General features: G+C 31.2%; 1 long non-coding RNA gene across 1 annotated transcript; it reads left to right on the plus strand.

Annotated features, from left to right (window-relative positions):
- Positions 1–7,559: 7,559 nt before the first annotated feature.
- On the plus strand, positions 7,560–9,253 carry LOC111369207. The gene is made up of 2 exons (XR_002698073.1): positions 7,560–7,705; positions 9,010–9,253. It is a non-coding gene; the product is annotated as an uncharacterized LOC111369207 (long non-coding RNA).
- Positions 9,254–23,930: the final 14,677 nt, after the last annotated feature.

Below are 23,930 nucleotides of genomic sequence, written 5' to 3' on the forward strand. Positions count from 1 at the left end.
TTTTAATTTGTTTGAGACTCATCAAATCCTTCCAACAAATTAATATCAAATATTACTTTCACAACACTTATAAAGTATTTCAGATAACGTGCAATGCACGTTCAACTCTGACTAGTATTCTTAAATATCTCTAACTTTATTTTGAAATTTAAATATATCACAGTTAAAAATTAATAGAATACAATGTTAAAGTGTTGATTGTATTTGAAGAAGCAATTGTCAAAAAGAAGTTACATTTATAAGAGGACAATTTAAATTATTTTTTAAAATTATTTTGTTTAATTTAAATGGTCATCAAACAATTATTATCATAAACAAAAATCACCAAACCACAATTACTGAATCAAGTTGATTCATTTTAAATTTCACACTAACCACATAATAGAAAAGAATTAGCATATTTTATTCTTTTAAAGTAATTCTTAAATTAGAGAATTTATTTGATGTTAAGTAGTTATTTAATTTTTATTTATTTAAAAACTAAGGCCTACTGAAAATTGTATCAGTTTATTTTCATTAATATTCAACAATTACATATAAATTTAGACAAACAATTTCTTGTTTGATCTTCATTATTTTCAAAATACATTTTTCTCTTTTTTCTTTTCAATCACATATCCTTAATAAATAATATTACACAAAAGTTCAAAACTTTTTCTTATTTTTCAATTACACATTCTCCATCAATCTATTATTCCAAAATTCATTCTTCAATAAAAACGGGGCTCAAATAGGCCAAGATGAAATGAATATCTATGTAAAGTTGGTGGACAAAGCCACAAAGATTGAGAATCACCTAATTTTGACTTGTTTACATCTATACATTCTCTCCCTAGTCCTCACTGTGGAGACCAATTCTCTCTCTCGCACCAGAGTGTAAATCCCAAACATTTCAAAATTCTCCTTCCAATCTCTCTTATATTCTATTTCTAATTGTCTTTGTCAATTCAATTTATTTTAAAAGAACAAAATATTATAATATTTTCCACATGTTAGTATAACTATGATCGATTTACTCATAAAGCTTATGATAAAGTATGTTTTGGATAATTATTTTAATACAATATTGTTCATGCACAATATTAGATATCGAACCACAATAAAACGTATAGATATTTTATTGGGAAAAAGTGATAACTCTTATATTTAACGTTACATTTGAAAAATGAGAAACATTTTGCAAAGCGATATAGTAGGTTTTTCCTATATTAAAAGATTTATACGAGAACTAATCGGTGGATATATGAAATAGTTAATTTCTTTTACATCTATGCCCTATAATATAGCAAATTAATTATTTTGTCTTTCACAAAAAGCTCGATATCATCCGTAATTGAAATCTTTTAGAGTTGGGCAAATCTCCCAAACCCGACGGTTCTTGTCAATTAAATACCCGAATGGGTATCTGAATTGAGAACCGACGGGTACGGTTCGGTTCTCGGTTCTAGACAAAGAACCGAAAAATCGAATAAGAATCGAATCTTTCTAATTTCTTTTTTTATATTTAGTAAATCAAATTATTTAAATTTTAATTTTTTCTAAACAAATTAACAAATTAACAATTTCTAAATCCAAATTTTTGGCCCAATAATTTGTTTCATTTCTAATTTTTTTGATTTTTGGCTCGATTACCTATTTTATTGTTTCATTTCTTAGCCAAACAAGATCAAATCCACTAAATAACCCTAAACACCTACACTAAAGTATATAACGTTGTCTCGACTCTCGTACTCACTCTCGCAGCCTCGCTAATATTCCAAAACCTATATAATCGTCGGCCGACACTGTGACTTCCGATCGAAGCTGTGACCTCCGCCGACCGAAGTTTTGATCGTAGCGATCATTTGAACAAGTTAGTTTACTAGTCTCTGACATTCAAAAATCATTGAATATATCAATAGTTGTATTTATATAATGTTGTTATAAATGTTAAAAAATTTAATTATAGTACAGAACCGAACGGAACCGAACCGAATCGAACGAAGCCGAACCCGAACGGTTCCATAATTATATTTGGACCCGACGGTTCCATTTACTAAATACCCGAAAAGTTTGGTTCGGTTCGATTTTCTTTAGAACTGAACCGAACCGACCCGTGCCCACCCCTAACCGAACCGAACCGACCCGCGCCCACCCCTAAAATCTTTGCACACAATGTGTGGTCATAGTACCCCTTCTACCTATTAATCGTATGTAATCATTGTGATATTGGATAGATTGTTTAACAAATAGCAATTGTGACCAACTCATTCTATTCATTTAATTGTGACTAATGATACAAGTTCAGGTGATATGCCATAAACAATTGTGACTCTAACTTCTATCTCACAGAATTACGAAAACTTCATATGACTCTGACCGTTGTGACATTTGATGGAATATTTAACCACATAATTATATGCATTGTATGATCTATCCCTTCTATACTGTAGATTTGCATGACCACGAACTTATGGCACTTCGAACTATTTACAAAGAATAATAATTATTTTTCTTAGTGCGAATTAAATGAAAGAATTCACTCTCTGTCTATATCGCAATAAAAATGAAAAAAGTATTGTTTAAATTATTATAATTTTGGGAACAGGGTCAGAAGTGTAAAAAAATTACAAACGAAATTCCGAAATTTTTGAATCAATTAAATTTCTAAATATCTGATTTAACAAGTTCTTAATCACCTAATTTGTTAAAAGTAAAATATTAGATTGGTTTTGATTCTTTTTATTTATTACTTGACTGATGCCCATCTAAAAAGAGATTAGAATTCAATACGAGCCCACCACGTGATACTTTTTAGTGGGAAAAAATTTGGGCAACTTATAAAAATACCTCTAAAATCAGGAATCTTTTGAAAAATTGGTGACAAACACTAAATAAAGTGACAGATAAAAAAAAAAGGGAGAAAAAAAGAAAAAAAAAAATGATACACTCAAAAAGTGATAGAAATTTTAAAAAGTGACAAAACACCAATTAAAATATTGGAATTACTTCAATAAATTGACTAAACTTTTCATTTAAATTCGTTATTATCTCATATGAAGAATATAACGTGGCTATTCTTTAACCAACATTGTTGAGGGATTATTAAATTTCAATTCTAAACCCCCCCTCTCTCCCCACCAACAAGAAAGAAAGTGACACTCAAAAAATAAAAAACGTGACAAACACTAAAAAAAGTATCAGACCCTAAGAAAAGTATAGATATTATATAAAAAAAAAAAAGTGGCGGAAAATTTTAAAGTGACAGTCATAAGAGTGACACAAATTAAAAAACAGTGACAAAAAATTTAAAAAAAAAAATCACAAACATGTAAAAAGTTACATAAATTCAAAAAAGTGACATATAGTAAAAAAAGTGACGAGTTAAAAAAAATTGACAGAACATAAAAAACCGACAAACAATAAAAAAAGTGACAGAAATTCAAAATAGTGATATATATCTTAAATTCTATGAGATGAAACAAATATCAATGTAGGAATATCATTAATTTCCAGACAAAAGCAACGAGTATTACTCCAAAACTTTATCTTCTATCTTCCACTTGCAATCTCACTGTATTAACTGCAAAACATGGAGAATGAACACTTTTATAGTCACACCATGATCTCAAACACACTAAATGTAAAAGATGACTGTAGGACTGCTTCTTAGCTTTATCAATTATTTCCTGTCATTTCCATAGGTATTATGCTTCGATATTGAAAAAATTAAAGGAGGCAGAGAAGGAAGAAAGGTGGGACATTTACCCATCATATGCTCAAAGCTCTTTGCTTGTTGCATCACATGAAGGGTTCCCAAAGCAATCCCCTATTTTTCTATAACCTTTCATCTGTTTTATGATTGCACTTAAAAGAGCTTAAACATAAAACACACTGAATGTAAGTACAAATAAATGGATAAGCAGATGTTGAAAGAACAACTGTTAGACAAGGGAACATAATAGCAACAATAAGGATACAAATAATCATAATTGCAGTATAAAGCAGAGAACTTTTACATCGTTATTTAGGAAAAGGATCGCATCTGCAAAACGAAATGCCATGCCATGAAGCCACTAAATGTACATCTAATGAGCTACAACCATCAACAATGTCATTACATGGAAGTAGAGATGTCAATAAGGCTTGTCGGCTCCACGGGGCGCGGCTTAGCTTGTAAAAAGCCCGACCAACTCCGCTCGTGACTCGGTCGAATCTAGCCTCATTTTTGTGTGATAGCTCAAGCTCGAGCCCGAGCTAGTCCACGTGGCAGGCTAGGAAGTAGCTTGCTTCAGGCAGTTACTGCGGATTGCCTGAAACAGTATGAGCAGGTTCGGTTCGATTCGTTTACATCCCTACATTAAAGAAAAATTCCAAATTTTGAATAAGGATGGTCCAAATTTTGAGTAAGGATGCTTTCCATTTGGACAATAAATCTACAATCATAGCATTTTTAAAAAATATAAATTAACAAAACAAAAACGCTACACGTACTGATATAACTAAGAAATTCGAATTATAGGCCCCAACACCACAAAATCCACATGGTTCGCATAATAATCAAAGGTTCATATGTGGAGACTTGGAATGGAATATCATACCAATTCTTCTTTGCAAATGGACCGACTCTATACATATACAAACACATAAATGCAAGCAAAAAATTTCAAGAAAAACAAAAATCTCAAGAAACAAATCTAATTGAAAGAAAATGTAACTCATAAAATAATTAAAAGAGCTCACGCTTTCTTCTTTCCTCCCATCAGTGTCTAACTCCAACATTATGAGCTTCAGTTCCTCATTTTCAATTTTTGAATCGAGCAGTTTCAAAATTTCACCGAATTTTGATAACGAGATTTTATGATCTCCGTTGGTATCAAATTTTTGGAAGAAAAATTCTACTTGTACATAATTATTGTACATAATGGTATCCATAATGTGATGTGACAATCATACTATTGTTAGTGTGAAAGTGTGAGATTTGAATTAAAGGTTGGATTCAGTGCCACGTGTAATTATGGATATCATTATGTAGACAATTATGTACACGTAGCACTTCCATTTTTGAAATACCTTCTCAACTTCTCCACAGCTTTCCAAGATTTTGGGTTTTGGGGATTTTGAGTGTATTAATTACAGTATAATGGTGTTAATTAGTTTTAAGGGTATTATTCTAATTTATTATATTTCGAGGGCGGTGGTTCAAAGTTGCCCAATATTTTTGGGGGAAATTAGGCAGCAAAATTGAATGATAAGCTTTTACACTAATTAAAAAATTTAAAACGTAATTAATATGTTTAAAAGCCCTAAAACTCAAAACGTAAAGAGAAAAAACTAGTTGTTGTTTCTTCAACTTTTTCCCATTTTCATTATCGTACATGATAGTGGAGCCTAGTTAGCAGCACTGTGATGCAGGTGCTGCCCTATTACCACCATTCTCAGAGTTGTCTCAAAACCCTTCATTTTCCTTTAATTTTCTATCTGTTGTTTCTGCCTTAATGAACGCTAAACAATTGCAAAAATAATTAGAAGGCAACGGTGTATCCATTCATCCTCAACAATCAACTCGAAAACCGAACCACTCAGACTCATCATCGGCCAAATCCACCCCAATTGCAGTCACTGCTTTTGCTAAACAAGCCATACATATGTATATATTACTGGGGCTGAACAACAAAATCGTCGAATCACCAAATCGAATCGAAATCGTTTTTTGAAATCGTTGGTTTGGATCCACATGAATTTGTCAATGTTTTGATTTCGAACCGAACCAAACCACTTTGAAGTGGTTTAGTTTAGGTTTTAATTTTTGATAAAAGTTTCAAACCAATTACATAAAAAAAAAAAAAATCAATTTTAATTTTATTCAACACTATTAAAAATTTAAAACCAATTACATCCCAATTAAAAAGAGACCTTCATATTAGACCCAATCCAATTAAATTCAATACCCAACTTAACCCAATTAAAAAGAGACCTTCGCATTACAAACTTACGATACTATGTGAATTGAGAAATTGAGAAACCTCTTCGGCTGTCTCCCAATCTCCCTCTTCTAGTATTTCCTGTCCCAAGAATCTAGATCCCCAATTTTCGCTAAAAATAAATATTGCAAATGCACGGGTCGGGTTCAAGTAATAAAGTGAACCTTTTGAGTCCGAGTTCTCGAATCTTCAAAGAATGTATACTTTCGATTATACAATTTTAATTAATTTAATTCTAACAGTAAAAAGAAATAGACAATAAAATTATGATTTTGGAAAATAACTAAAAATTTAGAAAATATAAAAATCTTAAAAATTTCGAAAGCAGTTGGGATTCATGGTTTCGCCTAACCGTCGCCTAATTAATTTCTCCACATGCCAATTAACAAATTACTCATTTACGATATTAGACCCGATTTTCCTAGTTTAGTTAATTACCTCTCTCAAGTGAAATTAACCCTAATTGATATATCGATTAAAACCAAATAATTACATTAAATCATTGTGAAAATAACTCATTGGGGTTCCACTATTTGGTCTGAAGTATACAATCTTCTCTTGAAAGATGTACAATTCACTAAACATAATTATTCATTGACCACATAAATAAAAATACAATAAATACAATAGTAGAAACACATGGAAACAAATAATTTAACATTAAAGAGTAAATATCAAAATTAATTAAAAGCTAGGTTAACCTAATACTATAAATCCCAACACAACTTAGCCCATATTGTATAAATGGTAAAAAGAAGAATATTTTATAAAATACATTACAAGTTTGACAAAATAATTAAGAAAATACAAAATTATAGATACAACCCAATTTGAAGCTTGACTTTTATTTTTTCAAATATTTCTCCACCTCCTTGAATGATTCTCCTTTTGTGCTCTATGATTTGCTAAAAAAATATCAAGGAAAAGAAAAGAAAACAAAGAAGAAGAAAAGAAAAGAAAGAAAATGAAAAGGAAAGTAAAAAGAAAGAAAAGGAGGCTAGGCTTTTCTTTCCAAGATGAAGAATGATTTAGAAAATGGTTGAATTTGCCTTTCAAAGGGCCCAAAAATCGTGTTTGGTTAATTACAAAATGGTCTCCAATTAAAAAATCTAACCAAACAGGTCCTAGTACGCGATTGCGGCGCCTTGAAGTGGCGCTGCAACGCCACAGCTCTTTTATTGTGCAGCATTGTGGCGCTGCGGCACTACTACAATGCCACCTCTCATTTTTCATTATTTGCAGCTCAAGTTCTCTTCATATTTGCACACTAGATCCCTCAACTTTGGACTTGTACACTTTTTGTTACAACCCAAATTTTTCTAGTCAAAATTCAAATGTTGATTAGTTAAGGTCAAAGTCAGTTAATGACTAAAATAAAATTAAATATTCTATTGGGGTTTATTTTATAATTGGCCATATATGAGGGTTAAATTGTTTACAATTTAAGTTGGGAATTTACTTATATATATTTTTGGAATTTTAAGATTTAAATGTTATATTCTATTAAAGAAGAGGGACCTTCCTATGCAATTTTGAACAAGCGGGCCTTTATATTCATCCTTTGACCATATTTTTCTCTCAAATCACACACAAACACATACTAGAACCTGTTGAGCGAGAGAGAACACAGAGAAGAGGGAAAAACCAAGGAAAAAGGGAAGAAAAGAAAAAGAAAGGAAGGAAAAAGGAAGAAGAAATCTTGTGCCAACTACTTCAATCTTGTTTATTTAATTCTTCAAGAGGTAAGGTTAATAATTTATGGTTTAGTTTTTGTAAATTATTGTTTAGGGTTTTAAATTTATAGCTTATACTTGAAAAATATGATAAGGAAGCTAACTATTTTAGTATTTTGAGTTAGTTATTCTAGTGGATTGGAAGAAATGATATTTAGATATTAGGGTTTTGTTATATGTGGGTTAATCCGAAAATTTGGGGAAAAATTAGCATTATTGTTATTTTTCCTTGTGATTGTTGTATGGTATTAAGTTAGTTTGGTTGAAAATAACTTATCTTGTGATTAGTTCTCAGTTTGGAAGAATATGGAGAATATAAGAAAGAAGCTTTTGATAAGATTTATGTATTTAGTTAAAATAAAATTTAAATAAGGAATGAGGATGATTATTATCATGAAAAGCTTGTTGAATCTTGATGGGGCAGCCAGGAAAGGTTAGTATTAACGAGTTAGGGATGTAGAGTGATTCAAAATTAAGTGAATGTATGTTTAAGTAACCAAATGAAAAATAAATATTAAGTCTTATCTTATTGCTTATTGAGGGATATATATTTTGTTTTGATGATAAGAAGGGGTTATTATTGAGAAATTCCTTGTAATTGTGTATGGATGGAATTGAAGTGGCTTATATTTATGATCGTTTGGGGGGGGGGGGGGATTTGAACGTGGGAACAACATACCAGCCCCGTTAGACCAGCCTACATCTGTGAGTGGAGAATCTGTGTTTTCAAAAAGAAGATTTTTCGTTTATTTTATAGAAGCATGTTAATTACATGAAATGCTTTATTTTCGAGAATTAGTAAATGAGCATGATTGTTTTGAAATTATCATAAAATAATTGATGTGATTATCTCACTCTAGTGCACTGAGGGGCTACGACCGTGTACTAGAGTCATGTACTTAACTCTTATACACTGAAGGGCTACGGCCGTGGGTAAAGGTATCCAATATACACCGAGGGGCTACAGCCTTATGTAAGGGTAACTCTTATCCACTGAGGGGCTATGGCCGTGGCTAAAGTTATTCATTATACATTGAGGGGCTATAACCGTTATCCATTTTACATGGGATATACTTTGTTGTGAATTTTAACTATATAGTGGATTATTAGTCTTCAACTTACATTTTCCCGTTTACAATTCAGCTCATGGATTTCAAATTATGGTTTTAGATTATTTAACTATCTAATGTACTTACTCATCTTGTTGTGTGTGTGTGTGTCTATATATATATATAAAGGACAGTACAACTATCTTTTATGCACTTTACTCACTGGGATTATTATCTCATATTTTTCTTAACTTTTCCTAATAGGAGGCTGTTGATTGGGCTGTGGTGAAGATTATTTTGATAGTCTTGCAGCCACTATTACCACCATTTATAGGTTCTTTTGTTTGAAATTGTGTAATCATCAAGTGACATATTTGCATCATATTGGAGGATTTTTTTTTGCATTTATATGTACCAATGATCATGATGGAATATTGTAATTTAAACTGCATTCTATTATCCTTTTGAGAGGCAGTTATGATGCGAATGATATGGATGTTTTTGGCTAGATGAGTGAATGATATTATTATGTTGGTATATTGGAGTTCAGAAAAATTTTAGTTGGTCAAATGAAGTTTTATCATTAAAGTTTAGTTACTTTTGCCTTGATGATGGGTCCAATGCCTAGCTGGCACTTATCATCAGCGCACGTCACGTCTTGAGTCTTGGGATTGGATGTGTCAATTTTGGTCCTCAAATTTTGACTTTTATTTCAATTTTGCCCTCCAACAATTGCAATCTTATGTCCTTGAACTTTCGGCCCTTTTGCATTTTGGTCCCCACTCCACAAAATTACACACTTTTAATCCTCTTTCTTCTTTTGGTTTTGTTCTCTTTTTTTAGGTGATTTTTTATCCAAAAAAGCAAATATTACACAATTGTGAATAGAATTTCATTCATGCAATCAATTAATAACATATTTAGATATTAAATAACTTATCACCCAATTTCAAGTTGTAATAGAAAAAACAATAGCATGTAAGTCTAAAAAATAACCTTTTATTTATTTATTATTTTTATTGTTTTTATTTTTTTTTGTAAATTTCAAATTTCTCTATTATTAGCTTTGAAGTTTTTGGGTCCTTGGAATTTCACATTTTTTGGGTTTGTTTTAGGAAAAGGGAAGAAGATTCTTAAGATTTGATGGTTTGCTTGAGTAGTTTATGTGCTGATTATTAACTATTATGTAATTATATTTGAACTTTTTTGCTTCTTAATTGTAAATTGGGTTTACTTGACTTGTCTCGCGAGTTATCAAACATTATCTATTTTGATTTTGCGTATTATTTGCAATTTTTGCATCATTATCTTAGCTGCAATCATGAGAGCATGTATGGCTAAGAAGTTTACTTGTAAGTAAATAAGTATTTGTTGGTAAAAATTGAAAATAAGTGCGCACTAATCTGCAACTTGTATTTACTAGTTATACTCTTGATTGTGAGCAAAGAAATAATGGCCGCTATGTAATTACTAAAAATAAGTGCTAGCCTTAGCCAATTCTTTGATGCAGCAAGTGCTAGCCTTAAAATGTCATTTTTGCACATAATACATTATTTTGTATATTAATTTTGTATAACATGATCGATTATAGTTGTCTTGTATAATATTAATATTCTTTTGTATATTAACTTCGAGGTCATGTTGCATAATATGATTTTTATTTTTATTTTTGGTATATAGATATTGGATATAGATTCGATTTTAGAAGAACAAAGTAATCATGAGATCGGTGATAAAATTCCAATGAAGAGTGAAATTGTGAATATGCAACAAGGTATGAAGGGTAAGAAGGGACATAAAAGATCTAATGTGTGGGCTCATTTTGATATAAAGAAGGATGGAACTACAGAATGTATTTATTGTGGACAAGTATATAAGCATCAATCTAAAGGGAGGGACTAGTATATTGCGAAATCATATCGAGGATTTATGAAAGAAATATCCATATAGGTTTCAAGACAAAAAGCAAAAGATATTGAATTTCTATGGTAACTCTAAAAATGATGAGATTTTAGAAAGTGTTGGTAGTGGTGGACAACTCGTCAAGTTTACTTAGAAAGGGGTGAGAGAACAGATTACTAAGTACTTTATATTATCTACGTTACCTTTTTGACACGTAAAAGATGAAGGTTTTCAGTGTTATGCAAGATATTTTTTTTCCATCTTTTGATTTTCCTTCAAGGATGACAGTTGTTAAGGATATATATTGTTTGTTACTCAATGAGAAGAATATATTGAGGAAAGAATTGAGTAAACACCAGGTTTGTTTGACTACTGATTGCTTGACTACTCATTAGGTTGACGATGATTGGAGACTTAAACAACGAATCACATGTTTCATCCAAGTCCCAAACCATAAGGGTGATATGGTAGGAAAAGAATTGATATCTTGCCTTCTGGATTGAGGAATTAATAAGATTTTTTGTGTAACAGTTGATAATGCCTCATCTAATGACGTAGCAATAATGAAATTGAAGAGTGTTTTTCTAGAGAAGAAGAATGGTCTAGTTCTTGGGAGATAAATGTTTCATATGAGATGTTGTGCTCACATTCTCAATCTTATAGTTTGTGATGGTTTAAAAGACATTAGCAATGCTATTTCATCTATTCACAATGTTGTATGGTATGTTAGATCTTTCCCAGTACAACTAAAAAGACTTTAAGAGAGCTGCAAGGATGCAAATATTGTTTTTCGAGGTTTCTTGTGTTTGGATGTATCAACTAGATTGAATTCCACCTACATGATGTTGCAGGTTGCAATAAAGTTTAAAAAATATGTTTTGGAAAGTAATGCAAACTATACAAAATACTTTGAAGAAAAAAGATCTAATGGGAAAAATATAGATAGACCACCAACACATGTCGATTGGGACCAAGCAAAAGCATTTGTTGGATTCTTGAAGACTTTTTATGATATGACCTTGAAAGTTAGTGGCTCTTCATATGTAATGTCAAACACTTTCTTTCAAGAAATATGTGAAATTCATGGAGAGTTGAAAGAATTAGCTAAAAAGCCAAACAGTATGATATGATCCATAGCAGTTAGCGTGAGAAGAAAATATGATAAGTATTGGGGCAATCCTAAAAAGTTTAATCAATTGTTGTTCATAACAATAGTTCTTGACCCCAGATGCGAAATTGCTTAAAGTTGGGTTTGAAATTATTTATGATATACAAATTGCAAACATGTTGTTAAAGAAAGTTGAAAACACGCTTCCTAGGTTATATGAACGTCGTAAGAAAATGTTGACTCCACCATTAGCCCCATCTAAGGATGCTACTCAACCTAGAAGTCAAAGTGCTTTACAAACTACTTTGGGAATTTCTAAACCCATTCCCTCAATTTGTAAAGCTAGATTTATGTAGGAAGCTCAAGATGAGAAGAATGATTTGATCGATTATTTAAATAATCGTTGTGAAGATTTGACCAATGATGATTTCATCATATTAATTTGGTGGAATTTGAATCAAAATAAGTACAAGATTGTCTCCCAAATTGTCAAAGATGTGTTAGCCATTAAAATATCTACAGTTGTTTCTGAGTCTACATTCACTACTAGTGGCCAAATTCTCGATTCCTTTAGGACTTCGTTGAGTGTAAAGATGGTTGAGACGGTGATTAGCACTAAGAATTGGTTACATAGTAACAAAGAACCCATAGTGATTCATCAATATTTGGATGAAGTAGAAGCATTAAATGATTTAGAAAAACCTATAGAAAGTATATCGTATTTATCTTTCTATTCACTTTATTTTATAGCTTTTTTACACTATTTAATTGTAATAAATGAATATATTTGTTATATTCTTATCTATGTGCAGAGAACGAATCATATGTTACCACTGAAGATGTTGTGCCAATTAGTATTGAGTAAGAGGTTAGAACAAATTGTTTCACTGCATTGAATTATTAGAAGCGAAGAACATGCATTTATAATATTCGAAATAATACTAATATTTATATTTTAATGTCATATTTAAAATTAATATTTACGATTAAACTTGTTCGATTTATGTTTTTTTGTTAAACTGTGGTTTTAAATTGAAAAATGTGGTTTGGATTGGTTTGGTATAGAAATTGAAGTGGTTTGATTTGGTTTGGTTTGAAAAAATTTCAAATTGCTTTAAGAAGCTTGGTTTGAACAATTTGTCACAAACTGTCCAAATCGATCCGTATTCATCCCTACATATTACGATGAAAGCCAATACAATGTTAATATTATCATTTATACTGTTAAGGTTTTCAGTTTTGTTTCCTTTGGACTTTGTTTTTCTTTGGGATTTAAAGTTTAATGTTAGGGCTTTGCTTGATATACATAATTTCATTACTTAAAAAAACTTTTCATCTACGAAAAATTACCAACGGATAACCCAACGGATGCAATTAGAAACGGGTTATCCGTTGGTGAGTTATTCACTTTCAACTACGATAATCAGCAACGAATTTTTCGTTAGTAACGATGATATCTCTTTACCATCGGATATTCTGTGCCTCATGTAATCGTTTAACATTTGGATCTTTCACCTACGGAATATCCATAGGTGACGTACCGAATATTACCAACGGATGCAATCCATTAGTAATTAGAAACGGGTTATCCGTTGGTAAAAGTAATTTACTTTCAACTACGATAATCAATAACGGATTTTTTATTGGTAAGGATGATATCTCTTTACTAACGGATATTCCGTTAGTAATTAAAAATGGATTATCCGTTGGTAAAAGTAATTTACTCATCCCACATCGAAAGTTCACAACAAAGCCTTCGAAGTTGCCCTCTATAAAATAATTTGTGGTCCAATAAGTGGTTAAACAATATTTTGGTCTTTCAATTCGGTTGGCTAAAAGTTAAAAAAAATTTAGAATTATTAAATAAATAATAATAACAATAATAAAAGATTAATTTTTTTTTACCATGTCTTACACCTATGCGGCTATTTACAGTATTGATTTTTGTCAATTGTAATGGTAGACATTTACCAATGGAAAGTCGGTTGGTATTGGTTTAGATTTTTACCAACGAAAATTTCATTGGTAAAAGATTTACGTTTTACCAACGAAAAATTCGTTGGTAAAATATTTATTCTTTACCTACGGTAGGATCCATTGGTTACTATCAGCAACCCTCAAATTAGCAACGGATCTGTGGTTGCAAATATTCCGTTGGTAAAGAGTAATAGCGACGGATATTGAGATTTTAGAAACGAAAAATCCGTACCCGAAGCCATTTTTTTAGTAGTGTTTTTTTGTACATCAATGTGTCCTATACTCACATGGGGTGGGGCGCATTCAAATATTTTATTATAGTGGGCCCCACCCTATGTGAGTGTATGGATGCCTCAATGTACAAAAAATTTTGTGCAAGTAGTGTTATCCTTAATGTTATAACCGTTTTATGATTTATATTCTCCGTAGTACATAAACACACGTATTCTCTTTTACACACACATCACCCAATGTGAGTGTATGGATGCCTCAATGTACAAAAGATTTTGTGCAAGTAGTGTTATCCTTAATGTTATAACCGTTTTATGATTTATATTCTCCGTAGTACATAAACACACGTATTCTCTTTTACACACACATCACCCAACATTGTTCTTAAATCTTAGGTATGGATGTCGTTGGAACTTTGGGTCTTCAAAATTTTATAGAAGAGAAGATTACCAGTATTTTACGTTAAATATGATTAAATGCAAAGAAAGTTCTCCTTGATGGAAGCAAATAGTTAAATTTACAAAGTGGATAAAAGCGAGTATTTCTTGTAAGCCTATGCTCTTTTATTCCATTGTAACAAAGACAATTTAATTGTTATTTAGGCATAGACTCCTGTCTCAGTAGGTCATAGAAAAATCTCTAGAATTTTCACAATAGTAATTGAATGTAGAGATATTTTCATAAATGTCACAAAATTTGAAAATACTTTCAAAATTGTTACTTTTACAAATGGTGCTAAAAATGCCACTTTTGGATATGAAATGTCCAAATCACCCTTAGATATGCCTTTTTGGGAACATTTAATGTTTACTAATGCTTGAATTTAATGTTCATTAATGTCATTGTGTGATATTTTGAGTTGTATAATAGAAACATTGGATATATGTATATTACGTTGGATAATATGAATTGTAAAAGATAAAGAAATAAATAACAAATTCATATGAATGAATAAACTAATTTCCATACACGAAAAACTCCAACTTTCTTCATATCGTCTCCATTCCAACAATAAGAAATTATTGGTGGATTCATCTTCCATTTTGAGAGGTTAGTATCTACAATTTTTTATTTTTATTTTTATTTTTTTATGTTTTTATCTTATAACTTATTATTTTTGAATTGTTAACTACATATATATTTGAAATTTTCCAAGTTATTATTCAATAATTTGGTCTGATTCTTAAAATATTTTTGAATAAGTGTATCAACACTTAATGTTGTGAAGAATGTCTTTCAATCACACCCATGAAACGCTTTCCGTCAGTTTTGACAATCAAATTGTCAAATTTGACATCTTTTAAATGTCAGGATACACATGTCAATTGCCAATTTCACCTGTTTGCTATTTTTTGAATTTAAATATTCGAATATGCCACTTTCATGCAAATAAATGTTGACTCATTGATTGTGCTGAATGCTTATCATTGCAATCTCAACTTTTCAAATCCGAGTAATAATATGAGTTTAGCCTACGCATCAGGAAATGCAATCGATGTTGAAGAGTTGGCCATAATTGGGCCACATGTTCAACTCCATTCGAACACAAAGCACATAATGGGAATGAGTATCAATGGTTGAAGTTGTATTTGACATCAGACAATAATGGCATTAAAAGATGTTATACTATATTATCAGTTTCATGTCATTATCGTTTGCAGGTGTTAATCATGTAGAATAACATTATAGTCAAAGTTATTAACTAGACAAAATATTTCATTAGCTGTCGACAGTTCAATTGTTGGTCCCGACAAATTGTCTCAATAATTCTCGATAGTTCAATGCAAAGTAGTGAACGGATAATCGGATGCACAACATTATGTACATTTGTTAACACGTGAATCCCTGACAGAAATTAGAAAATATAAGTATAGTTGATAACCTAAGCATTGAGGCCAATTTCAATCGTCGTTGACATTTGAATATTCGTCATCGCTATATTCATCCAAATCGTCCGAGCTTATGACAATAATCTTGGGTGATAGAACGTTGGGCAACAACTCTTTATAGTCGGAGTCATCTGCATACAGAACCATCTAGTCGACCACACCATTGACTTCTTTGTTTATTAAAGGGGATTCATTGAGGTCCAATGGTCCATTGCTTCTAGTGGATGAACCCATGTACTAAAAAATAATTTATTGAGTTGAAGAAATTGTATATGTTTGAACTTGACAATGTCACAAAGTTGGACAAGTGTTTAAATAGAAATGGAAGCAAGCCATGCCATGGTATTTACAAGCAAAGTATTGGAGGAAAGCAACTTTGGTCATTTAGTACACAATGACCCATACACAACTTAAGATATTGCTTGAATGACATTTTGTGTGATGGTTTAAAGTCTAGGTATAACTTTATTCCCTAAACATGAAAACTTTTTTCGGAAAACTTGAATCTTAAAGCATCTTAGTACTACTCCTTCATAAAGTATGCCTTTGTATTTGTTTATAATGAATGGGTATGTGCAATCAATTAATTAGACATAAGTAGTTACAGACATTAATTGTGTAGAAATCATATTACAGGCTAAATAGTTCATTACCTGTCGATCAGTTCAACTGTAGGTCCTGACAAATTGTTTGAGTAATTCTCAATAGTTCTTTGCAAAGTAGTAAATTAGACTAAAAGTTCGGGTGTAACTGATAATTGGAAGCACACCAATATGTACGTACATTAAATCATTAATCTTTGGCAAAAATTAGAGAACAAAAATATAGCCGATAATCTCAGCATAAATTAGTTGCAAAATTAACAAATTCAGCTATGTTATTATCAAATTTTCTTTAGAAACACACAATGTTTAAGTGAAGATTATACCAAAATGAAAGAAAGCGCATCACTACTAGGAACTATAAAACAAATCTAAAGTGGAAAGTTGCACAAAATAAAGTGCATCACGATAATTTTTCATTGTAAAAGAAACACAACTAAGAGTACTATCATGTTATCAACTACTTAAAAAAACTGTTATGCTTTCCTTGAGAATAGGTGACTATTACCCTAGTTAACTCCTAGAATGTATTTGAGATGTTGTTTAATTTAATGTTGTTTGACTCTCTTTCTACTCTCCCTCATGAATGGAGTCCTAAGCGATATAGTAGACACCCAAATGCTTGTCAATCGCCGCCTATTTGTGTTCACGACATCATTACCTTAAATGGTCATGGTAGATCCCAATGATACATCAATGTGTGCTCTTATACAAAAGTGGTTAGAGTTGTACTGGTTACCAAAATTTAATAATTGAAGAAGATAACAGATTCTGCCAACATTTAAAGTATAAAAATCGAAAATAAACATTAGTCTTCAAGTAAACATGCTTAATGTATTATATAAGAATTTGATATTGTGTAACTTCTCCATTACGAAGTTACCATTTGCCTCCATTGCTCTACTAACATAGGGAACTTCGTGACTGCCCAGGCATGTACCTTTTGGGTCGACACCTTCATATAAAGCAATTAAATTTCAAATCATAAGATTGAAAAATCCTAAAAACACACATAGAAGAGAAGTTGAGCAACAGAACCAACTATCGAGTTAAGTGCGCCAACTAGTGAGAATTTCAAAGACCAACTATTGAAATTAACGTTTACATTTTACACTCTTATAGGTTTTCCTTGGTAAATATAAATGCAAAGACATTATTGGCAATTCCATGAAATCAACAATTGAGAATTAACCAGTATGTGAATTTGAGCACTGTTGCATTTACATATCCAACATCAACATCTAAATCTTTAAACCGTTAAGAAGCTACAAAGTTTGGCATAAATTCAAGAATAATGAAAAATGAATTACAAATCTTAAGCTTGAATATCTATAAGGATGAATCTTTAATGGGGACCCCAACTCGGACCTGTAACAAAATCCAAGTATTTTACACGAACGTAGAATGGCAGCAAAAAATGTTAAACCCACTTCATACTTATTAAGATAATATTTTTACATTAACATAAAATGTATTTTACATTACATTATACCCGCTTCTCACTCATGAAATCGAAAAATAAACAAAATTAAATGTCACATAGGGAGTGAAAAATGGACACATGGATTGAAAAAATAGTTGGCGGCTTCACTTCATTTTTTTTTTTTTTTTTTTTTTTTTTTTTTGAAACCATATTCTATTCGTCTTGAACACAAATAAGTTATCGAAATAAAATTTTCAAAATCAATTCCAAATATAAAATTTCAAAACTTTCTCAGACACCTCAAAAAAGAAAAAAAAGAAAAAAGAAAAAAAAAGAGAGAGAGAATGGCAAATAAAAGATTTAAAAATCTGTCCAAATATCTCGGAACATTTTGAAATTTGAAAAGGAATTCTTAAATATTGAATTTTTTATTCATTTTCTTATATCCCACATTTTTCCAAACATTCCCAAAAAAATACAAAAAGAACAAGAAAACAATTTTTTTGACAAAAAGAAAAAATAAAAAAAAGGCATAGATGGAGAAATCATAGAGAGAACCCAAATCTAGAACAAGAAAATCTTGATTTTTGGGAAGAAAAAGATCTCCAAAAATTGTCGAAAGTAAGATTTTTCTCACAATTTCTCCTGGAGAGCAAGAGAGCATTTTTTTTCAATCTTTTGGAATTAGTTTGAATGTTGTTTTTGGGTTACGTTTAGAAAGTGGGGAGGACGGGTGTGGTTTAGATGGGTTTGACGGGATGTGTGTGTATTATTTTGTACAATTTTTTCATCTAATCACATCAACAATAACTAGGATATATATGGGATTTAAATTGTTTAGTGGGGTAAAAAAGTTCAAAAGTGATATTTTTGCAAAGATTATTAAAAAGTGACATTTTTGAAAATGCAAAACCAAAAAGTGACATTGTGTGCAATTTCCTCTTGAAAATGTATCACTCCTGGTTTTTTTACCTGTGTGTGAAGTGTTTGACGATCTGTCTCAACAGGGCGTGGACTTTGTTCAATTTTGGAAATATACTGAGTTAACTTCAGTTGCTACAATTATGACAATATACTTGTCATAAGAGAGAATAATCGAAGAATGAGTTGCAAATGGGAACCCAGACGAGCAATACATATTGTTTATGTAAGAATAATGCATAGTTGTTCCAAAAGAAATTATATTAGAAAATTGTAGTGTCAGCATATTTCCCATGTTTAGCTGTAAATTACATTGGCTCATGATATGCTTTCTTGTTGGAACACTATAGAATTTTTATATGGTGTCAATAATATCATGTTACACATGATGATTCTTGAATGTTCAAGGAATCATCATTTTTCACCTCTTCCTAGTAGAGTTCCAAATTTCAATAAGATCCGATTTTTATTTTTCTTCAAAATTAGATATGAGTGTCTGTTGGAACTTTGGGTTCTCAAAATTTTATAGAAGGGGAGATTACCAGTATTGTTGTTAGGTAAAAAGCAAGATCCGATTTTTATTTTTCTTTGCAGCATCTATTAGGTTATTAGTCATGCTTAGTTAATGATTTAGTCACTCTTTAAAAAAATAAATAAATTATTTCATTATAGGTTGTTGTGTTTGTAAAATAAAGTTATATTCTATGTTCAATTAATACAAATAAAGCACAATTACAAAAAAAATTATATGTAGAAGAAAATCATCAATCCGTTGAATCTATTCTAAGGTTCTGATTTGTGTTTGTCACTTTTTTGAGTGCTAGCCATTTTTATTTGTTTTTTATTTTCTGGCCTTTTCAGTTGGACATTTTTGGTGTGGTTAATACTTGACCATTTTCTCAAGTGGGTAGACTGTGTATAACTTTATAATAAAAAGTGACACTTTTTTGAGTGTTCAGTAATATTTTTTAGTATTTGTCACTTTCAAAGTGTATAACTTTATAATAAAAAGTGATACTTTTTTTTGAGTGTTCAGTAATATTTTTTAGTATTTGTCACTTTCATTTTTTGAATTTCTATTACTTCTTTTAGTGTTTATCACTATTTTGAATTTCTGGTATTTGTCAATTTTAATTTTCATCACATTTTTTAGTGTTTGGCACTTTTTTTTTTAATTTTCTACCACCTTTTTTATCGTTCGTTATTTCTTTTCAGTTTCAGTACTTTTTTAGTGACAACATCGCTTTTTTATGTACGTCATCTTTTAATAAAAAAGTAATATTCAACTTTAGAATGTGGCGTTTAGTATTTAGTAGGTAATTATGTTCTTCTTAATATTTAACTCGATCATTTTCTCAAGTATATAGGCCGTATGTCACTTTTTAATAAAAAGTGGCACTATCTCTATTTTGTCCCTTTTTTTAAAGTTTTGTCACATTTTGAGTGTATTTCACTTTTCTTTTTGAATTTTTGTCACATTTTTTATTTTATTTTCTATCACTTTTTTTTTCTGTTTTTGAATTTTTGTCAAATTTTGAGTGATAGACATCAATTTTTAATAAAAATGACATTGTATGCCAGTTTTTAAATTTGTATACCACTTTTTAATTAAAAAATGACGTTTGCCTCTTTTTATTCTGAACTTATAAATTTTTTTCTACTTCCAAAATATTATTATATGATTTTTCAGAAGGCATATAATTTTAAAGATATTTTTGTAAGTTGTCCATTTCTTTTTTTTTTTTTTTTTTTCAAAGCCCAATTAAAAGGCATGCATATCCAAGTATATCCCATTTAAGTGTTATTCAAAGAGCGAATCATCACCAAGCTTGAGAGGTAGTTTTAAATTTTTTTAGTGTAAAAATGGGCTTAATATGTTGAAATTGCACTTGATCTGATTGCTGTGAATGATTTAATTTCAACCCAACTACTTATAATTTATTTATTTTTCTAAAATTGTTGTTTCAACAGTAATTTTTTGGTCAACATTCCTCTTGAATTTTTCATGGGTTGCTCATGCATTTTTTTTTCCTTACTTTGAAAAGTGGCTGCCCGTCAAGTGTAATAGGTGAAATACCCAAGATGAAAATCCAGTGGCGGTAGTTGCCACCACTAGACCCCAGGTGGCTCTACCCCTATAAAAAAAAGTCTGTATTTGGCAGGGGGATTTTTTTGGTAGTTGGTTTATTATCTTGACATTTAGCCTTCTTTCATTTTGTGTATTGGCAGAAAGCAAAAGTACGTTTTATCATTGTTACTCTTCATATACAAAGCCTCCAATGGAAGTCACGTGGAGGCACTATGTGCATACACGTGGTAGTCAATCAAGTCAAAATAAATAAAAGACAAGAGTTGCCTTCTAGCCGAGGCACTATCTTTATCAGGGCTCTTCTATCAAGATGCTCTTTCTCAAAGCCGAACTCCTTCGTGTCCGAAGTTTTTTCTTGCGGCCGAAGTGTTTGTTCTCTTTAAAACAGGTCTGATAAGTATCTTTGAGAATGAATGATGTAACGTTTGCATTAATAAGTGTCAGATATGTCAGCACTAAGGATGTATGCCGGCTGATCCCTTGTCAATGTATTTGTCAAATATAATTAATGTATCATAGTGTGATGTGAGACTTTGATCAATTAGATGGGGTCACGTGGATTTGATCCAACGATGTCCACTTTGACCTGACTACTATAAATATCAACTCTTGAAACAATGCAAAGGACTGGAAAAAAAATAATACAAAGAGTATATGCTTATCATCGCTCTATTGATATCAATTTGCTTAAGTTACGATTATTTCTTAGGATAACTGTTCCCGATTGTATTTTGTTTACTTCCATTTTAGACATTATTGTCGGTGCTCAAATAGTTACTTCACGGAGCATTTCCCGATTATATTGTGGGATAAAAAATAATCACCACCCCTACAAAAACAAATTTTCTCGAGAAAATACAAAGTTCATACATTATATAAATGGTCATACATAGACTTGGGGGACTATTGTTACTCCTCATATATAAAGTCCCCAATGGAAGCCACATGGAGGCACTATGTACATACACGTGGCAGCCAATCAAGTCAAAATAAATAAAAGACAAGAGTCGCCTTCTGGCTAAGGCACTATCTCCATCAGAGCTCTTTTGCCAAAGTGCTCTCTCTCAAAGCCGAAATTCTTTGCGTCCAAAGTTCTTTCTTGCGGCTGAAGTGTTTGTTCTCTTTAAATCAGGTCTGTTGAATATCTTTGGGAATGATTGATGTAACGTTTGCATTAATAAGTGTTAGACATGTGAGCACTAGGGATGTAGGTAGAGACCACTAGTCAATGTATTTGTCAAATATAATTAATGTATGACAGTGTGATGTGAGATCTCGATCAATTAGATAGAACCCCATGGATATGATCCAACGATGACCACTTTGGCCTGACTACTATAAATAGCAACTCTTGTAACATTGTAATGAATTGAAAAAAAAAAATACAAATTGTATATGTTTATCATCATTCTCTTGATATCAATTTGCTTAAGTTACAATTATATCTTGGGATAACTGTTCTTGATTGTGTTTTGTTCACTTCCATTTTAGACATTATCGTCGATGCTCATGGAGCATTTTCCATGTTTGTAACAGCTGTCAACTCTCCGACGAAACACCAAATCAAGACGTGCCAGGACTTCCTAACGTGGACATGAGCAGGCCTAACATCTGTTAGCACATTTTTTGGGGTCAACAATCATTTTCTTTATGCTTTCTTATCAAAATAATTTTTGTTATTTGCTGCAATAAAGGGACACATAAAGTAATAAAATGGTGAAAAAAATAATTGAAGTGAAACAACTTCTTTGCAGAGAAATCACTTTACATTAGTTGGGGTGGAGTAATGTTTTTGAGCAAAAACAATGATTCATTTTATTAGTGTTTGTCGTTATGAGTGTATGTATATTTATTTCAAGAACTGATTCAATTCTAGAAATGATCTCATGTGTTATTCATGTTTAGGTTGTATGCTTTTACGTTATTCTTTATGCATTTTGGTTTTTGAAGGCTTGAGAAAATTGTTCAGAATTTACGGTTGATTTGTGTTTTAAATCAAAGCATAAAACATCACACAAAATGAAACTGTAAAGATGAACACAAGAACACCAAGAAATATTGACACAGTTCAGCCAATTGGCCTAATTTGAAGGGCAGGGGGACATCCCATTCCACTAGTACATAATCTATCTTCCAAGAGAGCAAGATCAGATAAAAAACCACTCAAACCAAGTTTTAGTCATAGATCAAACAGATCTCATAAAACCAATAAAATAATTTAAAAATAAATAAACCAGAAACTATATGGAGTTGATCTGTACAAAATCAGCAACTCTCTCATGCCTGATCGTAGATACACACTGTATTCTCCATTTAGATCAATTACAGAAAAAAAACTCAAAGACCAGAAAGGAATTTTTCAGCCTGAAGATGGAGGAGGAGCCAAAAGAAAAAGAGAACCAAAACGTCTGGAATGATCCCAAAGTCTCATGACCTAGACCACTAAAGGGATGCTTTGGATTCCAAGGCAAAATCTCAACCCTTGATTGAATCTAACGGCTCACAAAGGACCTTAACTAGTATAATCCATGTGCATACCAAATCGCCAACAGATGGATGCCATTTAAGCAAAGATATCCAAATAGTCAGCACGGAACAAGTGAGAGAAATAGCACTCCTTTTAAAGTATTTTGAGAAACACGAATTTCACAGTCTTCACCTTAGTTTTCAATAACACTCACTCTCTGGCTACTGAATATGCACGTGGAAGTACTGTCCATCATCATTGCCCAAGTACCTGCAAAAAAATTAACTCGTGTTAATATGAAGTAAGGATAAACACATTTTAAACTTATTTACAGGTAGAACTTTGGTTCCCATGTCTGAGGGATTTTTATCGCTGTGAATTTTAACCTAATTAACTTTACCATGAGACAAATTTTCTCTAATAAAGTTATACTTCACCTCAATATGCTTTCATCTTTCATGATAGACATAATTTTTACTAAGTAAAAGAGCACTTTGGCCATCAATAAATATAATAGGAGTATCTTTTATAAAGTTTAATTCTTTTAAAATCCCTTTTAATCAAAAATATTCTTTT

The sequence above is a fragment of the Olea europaea genome, chromosome 20 (genome assembly GCF_002742605.1).
Source record: "Olea europaea var. sylvestris chromosome 20, O_europaea_v1, whole genome shotgun sequence".
In the NCBI taxonomy this organism is placed as follows: Eukaryota; Viridiplantae; Streptophyta; class Magnoliopsida; order Lamiales; family Oleaceae; genus Olea; species Olea europaea.